The 19,866-nt window shown below is 27.7% G+C and overlaps 1 protein-coding gene across 2 annotated transcripts in view; it reads left to right on the top strand.

Moving 5' to 3' along the window:
• The window catches only part of LOC145292076 (uncharacterized), a 139,948-nt gene that overhangs the window by 60,277 nt on the left and 59,805 nt on the right, over positions 1–19,866 (top strand). Inside the window, exon 1 of one of the 2 annotated variants that reach the window (XM_080138134.1) lies at positions 11,013–11,272. The exons of the other annotated variant lie outside the window; for it this stretch is intronic. The gene's annotated coding sequence lies outside the window, so the exon portion shown is untranslated. Of the gene's footprint in view, positions 1–11,012; positions 11,273–19,866 lie in introns of those variants that run through there. 2 annotated transcript variants of the gene reach the window in all.

The following is a 19,866-nucleotide window of genomic DNA, read 5'->3' as shown; positions in this document are numbered from 1 at the left end:
ATGTTACTAATTTCGACAATCACTTTTCATAATTTTAACCCACATTATCGCGGCCGCCCTATGCAAAAATAATATCTTTGATATATTATCTGGGCGACTATTTCATTACAAACGAACCAATCAATTAACTCACATTTGAACATTTTTCCTAATTCTTGGCTATGTTACTAATTTCAATAATCATTTTTCATAATTTTAACCCACATTATGACCGTCCCTTACAAAAAGTAATAACTTTGATATATTGTCTGGGTTGATAATATAATTAAAGAAAACACTAATCAATTAACTCACATTTGGTCATTTTCCATAATTCTTGGATATGTTACTAATTTAGACAATCATTTTTCATAATTTTAACCCAAATTATCGCCCCCCCTTTCGAAGATAATAACTATGTAATAATGTCTGTTAAAAATATACATGAAATAAAGTAAGGTTTAAATCGTAAACTGTTTAAGCCATTTCCGGCATTGATTTCTTATCCCTCACCATACTGTTAAAGATATACATTAAATAAATTAATGTCTCAAACGTAAAATGTTGCAACCATTTCCGAGACTGACTCTATATCCCCCACCCCAATGTTAGAAATATGAATGAAATATAGTAATGTTTAACCTGTAAACGCTTTCGGCCATTTCCTTTACTGATTTCATATTCCCCACCCCACTGTTAAAAACATATATGAAATAATGTAATGTCAAAATCGTAGACTTTTTCAGCTTTTATATATTAGATAAAGAAATTTTGAGCTCGTAAACTGCTTCAGCCGTTTCCGGGCCTGTCTCTGTATCCCCACTTCTTTTAAAAATATACATGAAATAAAGTATTTTGAGATCATAAACTGCTTCAGCCATTTCTCCATATTCCCCTCCCAACCTTCTCAAATATATGCTATGTCGGTTATTTTGTATTTTATTTTAGATGGAGGTAATGCCTGGTAGAAAACTATACTACGCTTACTTAGCTTTTTGGCTAAGATCAAAGTGTAGTATCTGCCCTGACACAGCATTTCAGCGAAATCATCTACTGGCCTCCTCTCCATAAACAGAAAAAGTGGTGGTAATGCTTGGGAGTATGAACAGGCACTAATTTACCACACCCCAACCTCACCTAAAAAAGAAGGTTTGGTAATCCCTGGTGGCCTCCAGAGTACTTTTTAAAGCAACATAATCATGCTGTCCCCCTACCATCATCAACACATGACGTCACTTCCGGAAAATGACTCAGCAGTTTTTCGAAATAAATGATTTCATTATAAATTGTTTGTATTTTTTAATATGGGTACTGCACTGTAGAAGCACCTTAGTTAAAATTCATGCTACTCAAAAAATAAATATTTCAAAGTGCAGTTTGTGATTAAGCAACCAATGTAAATAATCAAAATAACAAAAACCTACCTTTTAAACGACGGAAAGTATTTTTATTTATTTTATTTCATATAATTTGTTTGTTCGTTTTTTTTTTTTTTTTTTTTTTTTGCAAAATATTTATCAACAAAAAAGTTTTGTTTTTTTTCCCTTCAAGAAAAGATGAAAGTTTTACTTTTTTTCAACGCAAATTCTTAGGTGTAAGTACAAATTTTTGTTCAGTCAAGTTTTTTTTGTGGGTGGGTGGGTGGGGGGGGGGTCACAGAAATTATATATATATATATATATATATTTTTCTTTTTAAAGAAAATATGTGAAAATATGTTTATGAAAAGCGTACATCATTACCTTACGCTACAACAGAACACTGGTCACTCTAATTTGTTTTTAGGAGTATTCGAGGTCGCTGACGACGAATCTGATAATCAAACCCGCCGCAAATTTACCGTTTGGGACTATTTTGTGTCATTTCACCGCCTTCGGTACTGTTTTTCTTACATGATACGTTCGCGTGCAAACGGGCGTAGTGGTGTGTCTTATCACATCGCGTAGGAATCTTGTCATACCGGAATCTTTAAGCGGTCATTTCAAATAAAGCTTAAAAAAATGTGGTTTATGTAGTTATTATCTTATGTAGTTTTAATTTAAATAAATACAATATTTGTGGATAAATAAATAAATAAAGACATTTTTTTGGATGAAATATTAAATAAATAAATACATTTTTTTGGATAAATAAATAAATAAATACATTATTTGCGATAAAAAATTAAATAAATAAATACATTTTTTGGACGACTAAATAAATAAATAAACAAATACATTTTTTAAAATAAATAAATACATTTTTTAAAATAAATAAATACATTTTTTGGAAAATACATCAATAAATAAATACATATTTTTGGATTAATAAATAAATAAATATATACATTTTTTTGATAAATAAATAAATAAATATATACATTTTTTTGATAAATAAATAAATAAATTCATTTTTTGGATAAATAAATAAATACATTTTTTAAATAAATAAATAAATACATTTTTTTTGGATAAATAAAGCAATAAATAAATACATTTTTTGGATAAATAAATAAATAAATACTTTATTTTGGATAAATAAATAATTTTTTGGATGAATAAATAAATAAATACATTTTTTATAAATAAATAAACAAATAACTTTTTTGGATAAATAAATACATTTTTTTGGATAAATAAATAAATAAATAAATAAATACATTTTTTGGATAAATAAATAAATACATTTTTTGATAAATAAATAAATAAATAAATACATTTTTTGATGAATAAATAAATAAATAAATACATTTTTTTGGATGAATGAATAATTAAATAAATAAATACATTTTTTTGGATAAATAAATAAATAAGTAAATACATTTTTTGGATAAATAAATGAATAAATACATTTTTTGGATAAATAAATAAATACATTTTTTGGATAAATGAATAAATAAATATTTTGGATAAATCATTAAATAAATACATTAAATAAATACATTTTTGGATAAATAAATACATTTTTTTCGATTAATAAATAAATAAATAAATTATTTGGATAAATAAATAAATAGATTTCTTGGAAAAATAAATAAATAAATAAATACATTTTTTGTATAAATAAAGAAATAAATACATTTTTTTTGATAAATAAATCAATAAATAAATACATTTTTTGGATAAATAAATAAATACGTTATTTTGGATATATAGATAATGTTTTTGGATGAATAAATAAATGAATACATTTTTTATAAATAAATAAATAAATAAATTTCTTTGGATAAATAAATAAATAAACAAATACATTTTTTTGATAAATAAATAAATACATTTTTTATGAATAAATAAATAAATACATATTTTTGGATAAATAAATAAATACATAAATACATTTTTTGGATAAATAAATAAATAAATACATTTTTTCGAATAAATAAATAAATACATTTTAGGGTGAAAGAATAAATACATTTTTTTGGATAAGTAAATAAATACATTTTTTTGGATAAGTAAATAAATACATTTTTCTGGATAAGTAAATAAATACATTTTTTTGGATAAGTAAATAAATACATTTTAGGATAAAAGAATAAATACATTTTTTGGATAAGTAAATAAATACATTTTTTTGGATAAGTAAATACATTTTTTGGATAAGAAAATAAATACATTTTTTTGGATAAGTAAATAAATAAATTTTTTTGGATAAGTAAATAAATACATTTTTTGGATAAATAAACAAATACATTATTTTGGATAAATAAATATATACATTTTTTAGGATAAATAAATAAATAAATACATTTTTTGGATAAATAAATAAATAAATACATTTTTTGATAAATACATAAATAAACTTTTTGATCAATTAATGAATACATATTTTTGATAAATAAATAAATAAATTTTTTGGATAAATAAATACATATTTTTGATAAATAATTAAATAAATACATAAAATAAATATATTTTTGGATAAATAAATAAATAAATACAGTTTTTTTTGATGAATAAATAAATAAATAAGTTATTTGGATAAATAAATAAATAAATAAATACATTTCTTGGATAAATAAATAAATAAATAAATACATTGTTTATTATAAATAAAGAAATAAATACATTTTTGTGATAAATAAATAAATTAATAAATCAATACGTTTTTTGAATAAATGAATAAATAAATACATCTTTTTGGAAAATAAATAAATAATTCCATTTTTTTGGATAAATAAATAAATAAATAAATTTATTTGCATAAATAAATAAAGACATTTTTTATAAATAAGTAAATACATGTTTGGGATAAATAAATAAATAAATAAATAAATACATTTTGTTGGATAAATAAATAAATACATTTTTTTGGAAAAATACATAAATAAATACATTTTTTAAAATAAATAAATAAATACATTTGTTTTGATAAATAAATAAATAAATACATTCTTTGGATAAATAAATAAATACATTTTTTAGATAAATAAATAAATAAATAAATACATTTTTTGAATAAATAAATACATTTTTCGAATAAATAAATAAATAAATAAATAAATAAATGCATTTTTTGGATAAATAAATAAATACATTTTTTGGATAAATAAATAAATACATATTTTGGATAAATAATTAAATAAATACATTAAATAAATACATTTTTGGATAAATAAATAAATACATTATTTTGGATTAATAAATAAATAAATTATTTGGATAAATCAATAAATAAATACATTTCTTGGATAAATAAATAAATAAATACATAAATACATTTTTTGTATAAATAAATAAATAAATTCATTTTTTTGAATAAATAAATAAATATATTTTTTCGAATAAATAAATACATACATTTTTTGGGATAAATAAATAAATAAATACATTTGTTTGGATAAATAAATAAATAAATAAATACATTTTTTTGGATAAATAAATAAATACGTTTTTAGGATAAAAAATAAATAAATTTTTTTGGATAAATAAATAAATACATTTTTTGGATAAATAAACAAATACATTATTTTGGATAAATAAATATATACATTTTTTTGGATAAATAAATAAATAAATACATTTTTTGGATAAATAAGTAAATAAATAAATAAATACATGTTTTTGGATAAATAAATAATATATTTTTTGCGGATAAATAAAATTAATAAATAACTCGATCGTATTCACATTGATCCCCGTCTTAGTATTAAAATACGTTGGTCAAACCCTATATCTAACCCTTAATCTTGATGGTAACATCCCCCTATCCATAGCAAAAAATATTCCTTAACTCTATGTCCTACCTAGAATTATTTTGGCTTATCTTCCACAAACATTTATTCTTCTTGTCCCTTTCTGTATTTTTGTTTTGGTGCCAATTTGTTCCTTGAATCTGTGTTACCATTTTTACTAATGACGTTCTACAACTGCTATTTTTACAGTGCTATTTTTATCGGTGTTATTTTGTCGTACACCATTATTAGTGGGCAGTATAACACATATTGTTTTATATTTACCGTATTTTACTTTTCACAATTTAATAAAATATGTTCTTCTTCATAAAGCTTATCATCATCCATCTATATTTTCTCTATTCATTTCATACAAACTCACTTTTATTCTGTTAAAAAATTATAGTATGAACATCTGTGACATGCACCGGTCATCTATGAAACTAAATACGAACGTTTTACTTTATTACAGAAATAAACTTTCACATCGATTTAGTGTTAATTTTATGAGTGTTAGAAGGTAAATAAAGATAGTGTTTTTCAGTGTTTTTTTTTAATTTTTGTGCAAATTACCTACAATATTGTCGTCTTCAAGTAAAGAAGCTCTTGTTGAGCCGTTCCCTTAAATAATCAAATAATATACAATTTCAAACGTTAACGAATACTACGCGGTTGCTTGAGTGACCATTGTACACTCATTAACCTTTATATGGTGACTCCCTTGTAAAATAAAATAAAATAAAATGAATAAATAAATAAATAAAACACTATCTAAATCATAGAAATTTAGTGTGAAAATTTCTCTGCTCGGAATCTGCTTGCAAATAAATAAAGAAATAAACAAACAAATAAATAAATAAACAAATAGATAAATGAATGAATAAACAAACAAATAAATAAACAAATAGATAAATAAATAAACAAATGAATAAATAAACAAATAAATGAACAAATAAATAAATAAATAAATAAACAAATAAATAAACAAATAGATAAATAAATAAATAAACAAATAAAGAAATAAATAAAAAAATAAAGAAATAAACAAATAGATAAATAAATAAACAAACAAATAAATAAATAAACAAATAGATAAATAAATAAATGAACAAACAAATAAATAAATAAACAAATAAATAAATAGATAAAGAAATAAACAAACAAATAAATAAACAAACAAATAAATAAATAAACAAATAGATAAATGAATGAATAAACAAACAAATAAATAAACAAATAGATAAATAAATAAACAAACGAACAAACAAATAAATAAATGAACAAATAAATAAATAAATAAATAAATAAACAAATAAATAAACAAATAGATAAATAAATAAATGAACAAGCAAATAAATAAATAAACAAATAAATAAATAAATAAACAAATAAAGAAATAAATAAAAAAATAAAGAAATAAACAAATAGATAAATAAATAAACAAACAAATAAATAAATAAATAAATAAACAAATAGATAAATAAATAAATAAATAAACAAATAGATAAATAAATAAATGAACAAACAAATAAATAAATAAACAAATAAATAAATAGACAAACAAATAAATAAATAGACAAACAAATAAATAAATAAACAAATAGATAAATAAATAAATGAACAAATAAATAAATAAATAAACAAATAAATGAATAAACAAATAAACAATAAATAAATAAACAAATAAATAAATAAATCGGTCGTATTCACATCGATCTCCGTCTTAACGGTAAAGCACGTTAGTCAACAACCAATGCGGACAATATTTTAGCTGGGAGAAAAGTGTACTTCCTGTTCTGATACTCCACCTGATCTTTTACGTTCTCGATAATTAAAGAAGACATGTCTCTGGACTGAGGCAATTTAATGTTTCTTGTCCCAATCCGGTCATGTTTATATGGACCTATGGCTTATCGGTTAAAAGAGTTGGTATTGCAACCGTACGAATGCATTAAGCCATGATTAATCTCTATCTATCTTCTATTTCTTTTCTTCTATTCTATCTATCTTCTTCTATTCTTTCTTTCTATATAAATAAAATGAACTCATTTTTTCCCCGTCTGATTTTGACATTAATAGGATTAAAAATCAAGATATCTCATGCAAATATAATATGCACAAACGGCAGAACAATATCTGAGGTGTGTTATAGGCTTATTATTTCTCAAATTCCTCGATAATCTTAGATTTCTATACTTTTTCTGCTGAGAAGTCACGGTCAAAATCGGTTAAGATCAATGGAAGTGGTAAAATACTTTCTCTCTAATACATTCCTCCTCCCCCTGCCACCACTTAACACCGTTTGGGGATCGTTCACAAGGAACAGTTGAGAAGAGAACACCGGTTTGGCTTCATAGTTCTTTCATGTGAAGTTATTTAAAATCACTAGCCTAAGCTGCAGTGCTCTGTGGCGTAGTGGTTAGCGTGCTGGACAATTCGCATTATATTTTCACGTTCGCGCCGACCTACCGTAGTCGTTTTTTTTTTTTTTCCTAAACAACTGGAATGGACTTTTCTTGGTGGCCGAACTGTTAACGTTGCAGATGTTTTTTTTTTTCACACTTTATTTTCCTACTTTTACTCATGACTCCGGGTTTGATCCTTCCTACTTACCTACCATAACATTTTTTAAAACTCCCCCCCGTCCCGGAAACAAACACTCGGGCAACGCCGGGTACCCCCGCTAGTTATTAAATAAATGTATCTTAATTTATAAATTTTATCTTGAGAATCACAAAATGAACATGAAACGACTCATTTCAATCGACTTTCGCACTGTTTCGAGAATTTATTAAGCTGTTCAAATTATTTAAACATCTTTAAACAATTTATGTAAACACGTGATGAAAGGGATTCATCCAATGACAATATACCATTCCTCGTTGGTTTAAGATAACATTTCAGTGAAATATCAAATTTCACAAGACGTAAAAATCGCTAAATTCCAACGCTCTCCTTATATCTAACATACAACTGAATGGTAAACGGATGAGACGATAACACAAAATGATCTGCAACGGTTTTTAAAAGAAGTAGAGAGTGCTTGAAAAAGAAAAGAAAAAAAAAACGATTATTTCGAATGGAAGTATGAAAACTGCCAATACACGCACTGACCTATGATGGAGATGCATACACGGACAGCACCTATTTTGGAGATGCGTAGACAAAAAAAAAAAAAAAAAAAAAAAAAAATGACGCTATAAAATCCAAAATAATTTACATAACACTCATAAAAATGTGTTGGAAAAACAATTTTATTAAATCTGAATATAATGCCAAAACGCCTGACAAACAGAAAATAATTAAATTATCTTGTTAAAATTCGAAATTGTTTTTAAAATTTTAAAATGATCTCTATTTTTTTATTGTAAAATACTATTTTGCCTCTTTATTCAAAATATATTTTTATTGTCTTTTTTGTCTTCATCTTCTTATTATTCGTATTATTATTTTTTTAAGTATATATTTCAATTTTAAATTTTAAATAGTAAATATATTTTAAATTACATCCTTACAAGCTTATTTGTGCTATAAAAACAAATTTACATTTAATGTAGAATGCAAACTAAACGAACAGAATTCTTTAAATCTAGAAAAATATTTTTCTTTCGTATTCATTATTTGAAATGCATAAACAGTATAAATGTACTCACTATGCAAGGGAGATAACTCCTGATAAAAATAATAGTATGATTATTTCCCTTAGATATTTCACTAAAAACGAAATGCGCCACATAATATTTACGTGGGAAGTGAGTAAATGTGGAGCTAGCTCATGTTAAAACATTGGTGTATATTGAGTTGCGTTCTTTTAAAGTTTGCGTGTAATATCAAAACAATAGCCAATGAGAAGGCATCAAATTTGAATCTTATATACATTAAAACGTATATTTGTATTTTTTATAAGGACAAGCAAACGTTTAATGTTATTGATATATTTAAATTTTAGGAACACACCACGTAAGTATTTGTGTTTTATTTAAAATTTTCCAAGATCGATTTGAACGTTTATCTTGGATTTTACTCTAAATGAGTTTTCATATAGTTTTTTCCTTCCGATCACTAACAGGTTTCCACTTTGTAAACAATACGAACAAAACGATTAATATCTTTTTTTTTAATGTTTAATTTTTATTTTTTTAGCAAATAACAAACACTGACTAGATAATAAAATAATTCCATACGGAAACGTTCACCATTATGTCAATATATAGAACGTCATTGTTCCTTTTGCATCGATATACAAGTTTTAATCGTTTTCCGAGACTGTATCCGACGCAAATCTCAATTACTACCCATTTTGACGTTAAATCTCTTCTCTCTCTCTCTCTCTCTCTCTCTCTCTCTCTCTCTCTCTATATATATATATATATATATATATATATATATATATATATATATATATTACCGCTTTATCTGTTTTAGTTACACTTGTTTCTGTTACCGGATCGTATTCACGATCCAGCAAATTCGTCAGGCTTGAACAGAAGCCTTTTGTTCAAGTCTGACGAAGTTGTTGGATCGTGAATACGATACTGTAACAGAAAAATGTGTAACTAAAACAGATAAAACGGTAATAAAAAAAAATATATATTTGCTCCGCAATAGTATTGAGCTCCTTCTTCAGATTTTTACTAATTACCAATTTTGCTATATATATATATATATATATATATATATATATATATATATATATATATATATATATATATATATATATATATATAATTCAAACACGAATACATTGTTAATTGGCAGTTTTAGTTATTTAGAACTCCTTTAAAGCTTCACCACTCACTCATTTTTCTAGACCAAATTTCAAACAATTATTACAGTTTATGGATCACCTTCTCAGCTATATTGTAAAAAAATCCATTTTCATTCAGTAAAACAACAGTTATGATGAATTTACTGGTGTTCAAAATCGTAAAAATTCGTAAGGAGGTGAGCAACGTTTTTTATGACTGGTTTCCAAAGCAACCACGTCGCTTCAGCAACTACTGCTGCAACTAATTCACCGCTCTCTCGGAAAAAGAAGTAACAAGTGAAACAAATAGAATGAAAGCAGACGAGTGCCGTACATTGTTTTATATATGTGTATGTTATGTTTATGGGGTCAAAAAAATAAGACTGAACTGAAACAAAGAACAAATGAATTTACTTGCATCTTGGAAAAATCATGGATTACGATAGAAAAATGCAAGCATGAAAAGTAATATGGTTTAGCTTAAACATAGAAAATGAAAGGACAAAATATTCTTGCAAAAAATATAATAAATTTATAGCTTAAAATATTGCAGCATTAAGAATTAAAAAAACAAAACAATTTAACGTTATATAATCAATTCTTAATACTGCAATATTTCCGGATATCCTGTGCAAATTTATTATTAACTTTTTTACCACAAAAAATGTGTTTATATATATATATATATATATATATATATATATATATATATATATATATATATATATATATATATATATATATATAGAGAGAGAGAGAGAGAGAGAGAGAGAGAGATAAATACATATACATACATATATAAATATACAAATATAAATATATATATATATATTGTGTTTAAAATATGATTATCGACTGATACTTGTTTCGTCGTCTACAACTCATCAGAGTGGCTGAATCTAGAATCTGAATATAGATATTTATATATCTGATATAGTATTTATATTACATACAGTGTATATATTTGACTTACGTGTATATGTCTATATTTAGAGCTGAAGAATGTTAATTATCGTTTCGTTTTCTGATTGTTGTCATCGTGACATTTGGATAGATTTACTCCCCCCCCCCGTTCTGCCTCACGTGCCTTATGTCGAACGGCAAGTTCTTGTAGCGTTGGGTGTTGCTATTTCACATTCCACCATTCAGACCTCATGAAGCGTAAAACATGGCTGCTCTTGTTTGGGGATTGAACTCACGATTTGAAAATGATTAACACACTTGGTCACATTAACAATTTGTCTCTAACATAACAGAAGATAATGACTCTGATCTGCCCACTTATCTCGTCCCTGCTCACATTCAAACTGTTGTTTTATATCTTGGATTACACTATCAATAGCAAGATTGTATTCCGTTCTGCTTTATTTTTTGGCGTCCCATTTAATTCAAAGGTAAGAGGCCGGTCTATTTGTTTTCAGATTAGTTGGGAAACAATGAACGCTATATCACTTAGAAATTATCCTTTCATAAAAAAATATTTATTTAAAAAATGTCTTCACATTTTTATTTTTAAATGACAAATAAATGCGTACGCTGATTTGTACACGTTCGTGCACACAACGGGAATATTAAAATATCACATTTAAAATTTTCCTTGAAACTTTTATCATTAAAATAACATGAAATATGTTCTGCAATTATAGTATTTTTTTATGAAAATATTGAATAAAAAAGGTTTCATTCACTAATAATAACGCTAGTTCGAGGAAGTAATTATTCTTCGGGTTATATTGATTTTATTAACACGTACTCTTGGAGTTTTTTTTGTTATATAAAAGAAATATTAAAATAATTAATTCTTTACAGATATGATGTTTTATTTTCATAAAAAACGCAAAAAATAAATTCATGCGTTTTTATGACTAAAATATTACTTCAGTAAACCTGACACAGAATATTACAGTTTCACTGATATTTAAACGGAAATAATGAGTTTATTAGATTTCGTGATTGTGAATTAATAACTACTGAAAATGTCATTAAAATTCATGAATTTTGGTGAATTTTTAATTGATGGCAGCAGTGAAACTGTTTTTACATTCAGGTTGCACGTATCTACCAATAATTGTAATGGACGGTGCATTTGTATCCGTATAACTATAGTTATTTATTAATTTGATGGATAACAAGTGACTTTTAAAAGTTGAGCATTTTATATATGCAAGGACAGTATATGTGGGGGGATGAGTAGAGAGGGGGTTATTATCCAGCTAACACAATGGATTTTTTATAACCGTTCCGTAAAAGTTGTAAAAAACGTTGATATGCCGTAAACAGTTTTTATGACAAACCAGAAGAGTTGCTATATATTTTGCCCCTTCACGGAACAGAGTTAGACACCAGAGTCATTTGTTTTAACGTGGAGAAAAAGAAACAAAAATAAAAATTGTCTCGGTCCTGAAGGATTGCTTCTCCACTGAGAGGGAACAAAGAATTGAAGTGCAGCATCTAAAGAACAGATACTGCACTTTGATCCGGATCCGAAACCCAAGAACGTTTGCTCTTATGGGATGAAAATCGGCAGCAAACGATGTTTGGACAAATACATTTCCTAACATGAAACTTATTCCGTAGTATACCTTCTGGCGAGATTTTTAGTTTACAAAGTTAATCAAATTATTTATTCAATTATTAGGTGAAAATAAACACGCCTTAACCAATTGACCTCCTCACAATGGCTTTCTAAATAAATAACGTCATTATTCCAGTAGAGACAGTAAACTGTAGAAGAATATTCAGTACTGACATGCAGAAGTTCAAGTGTAACGTGAACCGACATCTTGCTGCCCAACTCCCTACATAGTACCCGCTTATGTCCCTGATAGTAGCCATCTACACCAAAGTGGCAATGTGCCTTGTTTGGGGTGAAAAATGTTTAAAAAAAGTGACTTTTTCAGGGCATTCATCGTCAAACCGAAATACCAGTTGACGTGATAATGTAAACAAATTGTTTATTTTTTTTATTACATTTTTTATAAAATAGTAACTGCAATTAGCGTCCCATATTCTTGTATAAAAATTTGAAGGAATCGCTTAGTAAAATAGAGTAATCTCCCATGGACCGATGACAGCTATTACAAAAGCGCTAAGTTATTTATATTCAGATGCTAATAGTAGGATGAAAAAATAAAATAACATTTGTGGACCGTGTTGATATATGGATGAACGAATCCGCTTTAGTTTTAACTCGATAAGCCGGATTTTTATAAATTACTTACTTAGTTTGTCAGCAGCCATTTTAGAAGAATATAGGACAATATGAACAATATTTTAATACGAGTTAGCACCCTTTGTAATTACTAGACATTTAAGGGAAATAACCGGAGTATTTCTTCAACGTGAGTGATCTCCCCTATATATAATACCCGCAATACATTGTGACAATGATTTCTACATATATCTCCGTCAAAGAATTGCATTATACATTATTAATATTGATTATGTTTTTTTTTTTAATGCTAATAATGAAAAAATCAATAAATGAATAAAAAAGAACAAAACAAACAAACAAACAAACAAACAAACAAACAAACAAACAAAAAATAACAACAACTATTTTCCAAATGTTAAGAGTTCTGTTTTCGATTAGTTCGAAGTAAGATTGCTCCTTAGGTTTATTTTTTGAAGATAAACAAATTAAATTCTTAAAGTCTAATGCAATTTGAAAATATAGATCATATTTTATTTACATAATTAAATATTTATTATATAAATAAATAAATGATGATGTTGATGATGATGATGATGATGATGACGACGACAAAGAAGGAATAGAATAAAAATAAATTAAAAAATAGATAGAAAGGGCACAAAACCTCTTAAAAAACCACACATAGTATAAACTCGAGAAAGGAAATAAATACAATGCAATATGCATAGTAAGAAATTTGACATTATTCATATCTAGGAACGTCCCAAAAAAGTAATGGCGCCTATTTTTTTCATTTCGCTCAATTTGATCAGAGGGGATTACAAATTACATTGTTATGATGACTAAAGTTATGCATTCATGATCTGAAAGTTTCATTTGTTCGTTGCAGATATTGATGGTCTGAAACTCTAAAAAAAGCAACTTCTGTTATAGACCTGCGTCAGAAGTAGAGATGCGTCATTGAATTCCTCCATGCAGAAAAAAAAAAAAATGAATCGATCAACATTTATCGGCGCCTATTAAGCCGATACTGTTGGTGTGATCGCAGTTAGGAGATGAGTTCATCAATTTCAGAGTAGCGACAGAGATATAAGTGGCAAAGTGCGCTCCAGACTTTTCCAACCGAAGTATAAAAAAAGGCTAGCAAAAGTGCATTGAGAATGGCAGTGACTATGCAGAAAAAATGCATTCTGGAGCACAAAAGGTCGTTTGTTTTGCCGGTACCTCTCTCGTCTTCGTAGCTCTTCAACGCTTTAGTTTTTGAGTTAAAAAATGGAATGTCTTCGGATTGGAACGACGCAAGTAGGTGTTTGAGTTCTTATGCATCAGAAAAATTCAGACACTTAGATCAGAAAATTAGGAAACTAATGAGCATGAACAATGCATTGCATTCGAAAGGGTGATACGGACCGACTCTATTCAAAAACTTCAAAATGGTAGCAGATTAATTAAAAAAAAAATTTTTTTTCTTCCTTTGAAGATTGTAATGCTGGGTATGGGGCAGCCAAAACAGCTGCCAACATTGCCTCGCTTTTCATTGAAACCAACCGAGAGCTCTTTTTAGTATCCTTGCTGTTCCCTTAAGTGCAGTTGTCTGGATCTCTTTTGCACTTGGTTCCCCAGGAATATTAGTTAGGTAGGACTTCAGGCTCTTCTTTATAAGCCCTGTGGCACCTATGATAACTGGTATGATTGATATCTCCTTAAGATTCCAGTTTCTTTTCATATCATACATGAGACCTTGGTATTTGGTCTGTTTCTCTTTTTCAGCTCTGTTCAGACCGCCATCATTAGGAGCACTCACTTCAATCAAGGTTGCAAAATAGAAGACTGTGTGGATGACAAAACAAAAAAATAGGAAACTACAAAACACAAAGAAGCTGAACATTATTGCATAAACAATAAATAATGTCCAGAGTACAAAGCTTATGCTATAGAAATTTAGCAATAATGGTTCAGGTAAAAATGGCACAGGTAGAAATTTCACAAGTAGATAAATAGCAAAAGTGGTACATGAGAAAAAATATAGATAAAATATCACAAAAATATTTTTTTAAAAATCTACGAGGCAAATACAGTAAGCGAAGATATTACAATATTTTTTTCTAATCAACAAGAAAATTATGCGTACATTTTAAAATTGAGACTATCATCTAAGACGAAGATAGTAGTCGGAATACTTCAAATGAGATTACCATGATTCTTTTAATGTTTACTTTCTTATGAATATAAATTAAGGTAATAATTTCATAGTTAAAAAACAGCACTGGTAATAATGGAAATGTATGAGGACGAATTAAAAGTGTCACAATAAATAGGGGGAAAAATGTCACATGAGAAAAAGATAGATGGAAATCCGATAATGAATTTCTATAAAATCTAAGAATACATGAATTAAAAATATAGAATGTCTATCAAATAAAAAAGAGAATTGTATCTCTTCGTTTTAAAAAAAAGGTAAATTTGAATATGAGCACACTAAAAAAACAATTACTATAGTTCAGACCTTGCTCTGTTTGACTTTTAGTTATTCCCTAAGCTCAAGGAAAACCTTAGAGGCTGTCATTATCGGACATTTGAGGAGATGAAAGAGGCTGTGACGAGGGTCATTGACATGCTTACAAAAGAAGACTTCCACGGGGCCTTCCAGAAGTTGTTGGAACCGTACTACAAGTACATTACAGCAGGAGGAGATTACTTCCAAGATGACTAGAGTTTAATGTCTGTATTATTAACAAAAGTGGCCATCTAGAAAAATGTCTGGAAACAATTGAAAGCATCTCGTATTTTAGGATTTATAGTAGGGAATAATTTTTACATAGAAATTTAACATAAAAATGATCGCAGATTTCTGAGCAATCATCTAATTAGATGGTTTTAAGTTATATGACCATTTTTCTTTGTTAAGCGAGATGACCTGCGTTTTTTTAGAGGACTAAATATAACTCCTTAAACTGTACCATTTGCTTTAACTTCAAGTGACAACAACCTCCCCATATAAATAACACTAAGTTCGGGTAGCAATACCCCTTCTTCCAACGAAAAGAACATGGTTACATCTCAAATGTACTTCTTCCACACAGTGCAGATACTTACCTGTACTGTTAACAACTAGTAATATATAATAACGCAAAATAAATTCATCTGATAAAGATATGCTCTTTAAGTAATGAAAATCAATCAAGATAATCAAAGCTCTACACAGTTAAGATGAGCAATTAATATAATAAATAAAACATGAGGAATAAAACTAAGGTAACCTTTAGTATACCATCGTATCAGCAACGAAAGAAGAGGGAAAACCGAAAGAAAAATCTATTTAGGCCATTGCATTTCAAAGTTAAATGTTCCTCATAAAGTTAAGGAAAAAAGCAAGCATTATAAAAATACATAAACTTGACAAGTTTAGTTTAGTATTTAGAACAATCTCTTCCCCTCTCTTTCTCTTATATATATATGTACACACATATATTTACGTATATATATGCATATATATACATTATATATACATACATATATATATATACACATACATATATATATACATATATACACTCGTGAGCAAAAAAATGGGTCAAACAAATTTTATACATTTTATTGCATTAAAAGCTATATCGAACAAAGAACAATTGAACAAGGAAACTTAAAAGGGACTAATAACACAGAACAAGACATTTACTTTAATAAATGCTTAGGATGGAATCGCATTCCCTTTGGATTTCGTCATGAGATCAATCCCTTTAGAAATGCTCTCAACCAAAGTGGAACACTCTGAAGAGGAGATGCTATTTCATTCGCTTTGCACAGCTTCCTACAGTTTGTCATTGTTCTCAAAAGTTATTCCGGCTAATGCACGAGATATTATAGACCAAATATTTTCGATTGGGTTTAAATCGGGGCTTTGACCTGACCAAAATATCACATTAATTGAATTATCCGAATTTTTTTTGTGACTTAAGCAGTGTGTGCAGGGGCATTATCATGTTGAAAAATAATGTTCTGGGATATTCCCAGCTTCAGGATACTTAGTAACAGTCCTGTTTCTAATATTCGAATGTATTCCTTTGCATTGATTGACTTCTCACAGCTAATAAGTTCCCCAACTCCTGCTGCAATAAAAGTTCCTCATACCATTATCCCTCCATTCCCATGTTTAATTGTCGTTTTTATGCAACTTGGCGAGAATCATGTCCCAGTTATTCGATTGCACCGTTCAGGAGCATCGGGAGCATCACTAACAAGACAAAATCTTGATTCTATCGAACCGAAAAACATTTCCGAAACAGTCTGTATCTTTCTTGCCATAACACGAGAAAAATCTCTTTTTATCATTGATGTTCTTATTAGATAAAAATGGCTTCTTTGCACGCCTTTTAGAGGAAAATCCTATTTCTTTCATTCTTATAGATATTGTATACCTAGAAAGAGAATTTCCAGCCCCTGTTTTGAATCCTTTGTTATGGTAAACATAAGTTTTCTTTCGATCCTTCAAAACAGTTAATTTAAGACTGTGGTCGTCCGTCAAAGTGGATGCTCTAGGGCGATCAAATCCAGATTTTCCTTTTAGCAAGCGTTCGACTTCGAACCTTTGACCAATTTGCTTCACTACAAAAAAAGATGTTTTCACATTTTTCTTTCTTAAAATATCCAAAATCTGCTTGTAAGTCATTTTGGACTGCCTTAATCCTGCAATTCTATCATCGCCAAGATGCGGTCTTAACATTTTTTTGATTAATTTTTCATTTATTATTATATGCTATAATAATAATGATCTGCAAAATAGAAGTTTTCAGTTAAAGTTAACAAAAATTCATGGAAAAATATTGAAAAATCGATTTCATCCTTCTTTCACTCTTGGCCCATTTATATGCTCATGAGTGTATATAAACATACATACATACATACATACAAACACCCCCCCCACACACACATATATATATATTTAGTAATGTGATTGATAATTTAAAATTCAAACTCAAATTAAAATTTAAAAAAATCTGTTTCATAAGAAGGAACAACAACTAAGTCAATAATTTGTACGATCGTTTCGGAAACGACGTTTTTATTGCGATAGACATTAAGCCACGGACAATAATTTTGACATATAGTTTTTTTGAAACAAAGTCTCCTCATTAGCAAAAGTTTTTTTTTATATATAAGACACCATAATTTTTTTTTATATATAAGACACCATTTAAGTAAGGCAGATTTATCTTTTAATTGTTCGCCTTTTGAAAACCGTAATTATCGTCAAAGCATTCATTTGGATGTTGATTGTAGCTTATAAATGCACGAAATATTGAATTTTCCCCCCCAAAAAATTAAATATATATATATATATATATATATATATATATATATATATATATATGAGCTAAAAGATACTCCATTAAAAAAAATCTCATAACTAGAGCTATGACAAAAGAATATTCTTATCATTTTTGACTCTCGAGTATATATCCGACACAGTTAGACACAGTTAATCAACTCAGAACCACATAACTCTATATAAAAGCATATAAGATATCAACGGATACACACCCGAGAGTCAAAACAATGAAAACAATATGCTATTGTCCTAGCCTTGCTCATAACTCCAGTTCTAAATTCTGCTAAGCCTGCATTTCAGAGGCCACCTTATTGTATTCTCTTTTAAAGACAGTAACATTTTAAATTCCAAAAACGAATAAATAAAAATAATGACATTGATATCAAAAAATACTTTAGAGGTAAGAGTAACTAAAATGGTTAACAATGTGGGTTAGCAATATATTTTGCTTGCGTAGTCCAACTCAAGTAGTGGATATTAAACGTTGCAACTGAAAATAGGTTGAATAAATGGTTGATTGTAAATTGTATTTGAAGGGTGTTTCGTAGAAAAAAGACTCAAGTAAATTGTTTTCTCTGTAAGATTTGTATATATATATATATATATATATATATATATATATATATGTAGTCATCGACCTGTTTCGTTGATCACATCTCATCAGTGCCGCCAGACTAGCACCTCTCCCAATTGAACCTAGAACCGTCGTGTTGACAGTCGGCAGTTCTCCAACTCGACCACGGAAGCGACGCACTCAAATAGCATGTCCGAATGTCTATTTAAACAAACATCTGAAAAAATTGGCTGATAAGTGGTCAAAATGGAAAAATTGGTACGTGAGAGTCATCAGATTTTTATCTGTTTGTCAACTGTTTCACGAATGGGCATGCGTGAATCGTTCACATGACAGATTAGTCAGGTTAAGACTACCTAGGTTTGAAAACACTTTTTAAAAATCGTGTGAAGTTGGCCTAATGGATATCGGACTTGACTCACTGTCTTTAGGTGTTGGTTTTAATCTCAACTCGAGTTTTAAAAAAAAATTTTACTTACAATAAGTGGACTGTTAAGAAAAAAACATAATACTCACATGCACATGTCTGAGTTTGTTTCGTTTTTTTTATACTTCATTTTTTAAAGGAATTTAACGTTACATCTGCTACGGTATTTCTGTTCATATTAAATACAGGATAGAAGGATAAAAGTATCGCCCTAAACAAAACAACACTGCAGCTTTATTTAAAAAAAATTATTGAAAGAATCAATTCATGTAACTCGATTATGTATTATAGCTGACATCTCTTCAATATAACCGCCATCAGCTTCAATAACATCCTCACTACTGCTCCGGAACTGGGAGCATGCCTTTTCCACATGCGCCAGCGGGAGATCGGCGAATACTCAGCGGATGGCGGTGATCAGGTGGCTTTGGTTTTGTGGCAGGTCATGTTGGTGATGTTCTTGACGTATGACCAAACGAAGTAGCCCAGCCGGTTCAGATCGAG

Source organism: Euprymna scolopes, chromosome 13 (genome assembly GCF_053919585.1).
Source record: "Euprymna scolopes isolate OS-2025 chromosome 13, ASM5391958v1, whole genome shotgun sequence".
NCBI classification, from domain to species: Eukaryota; Metazoa; Mollusca; class Cephalopoda; order Sepiida; family Sepiolidae; genus Euprymna; species Euprymna scolopes.
This window is presented reverse-complemented; position numbering and strand designations above follow the sequence as displayed.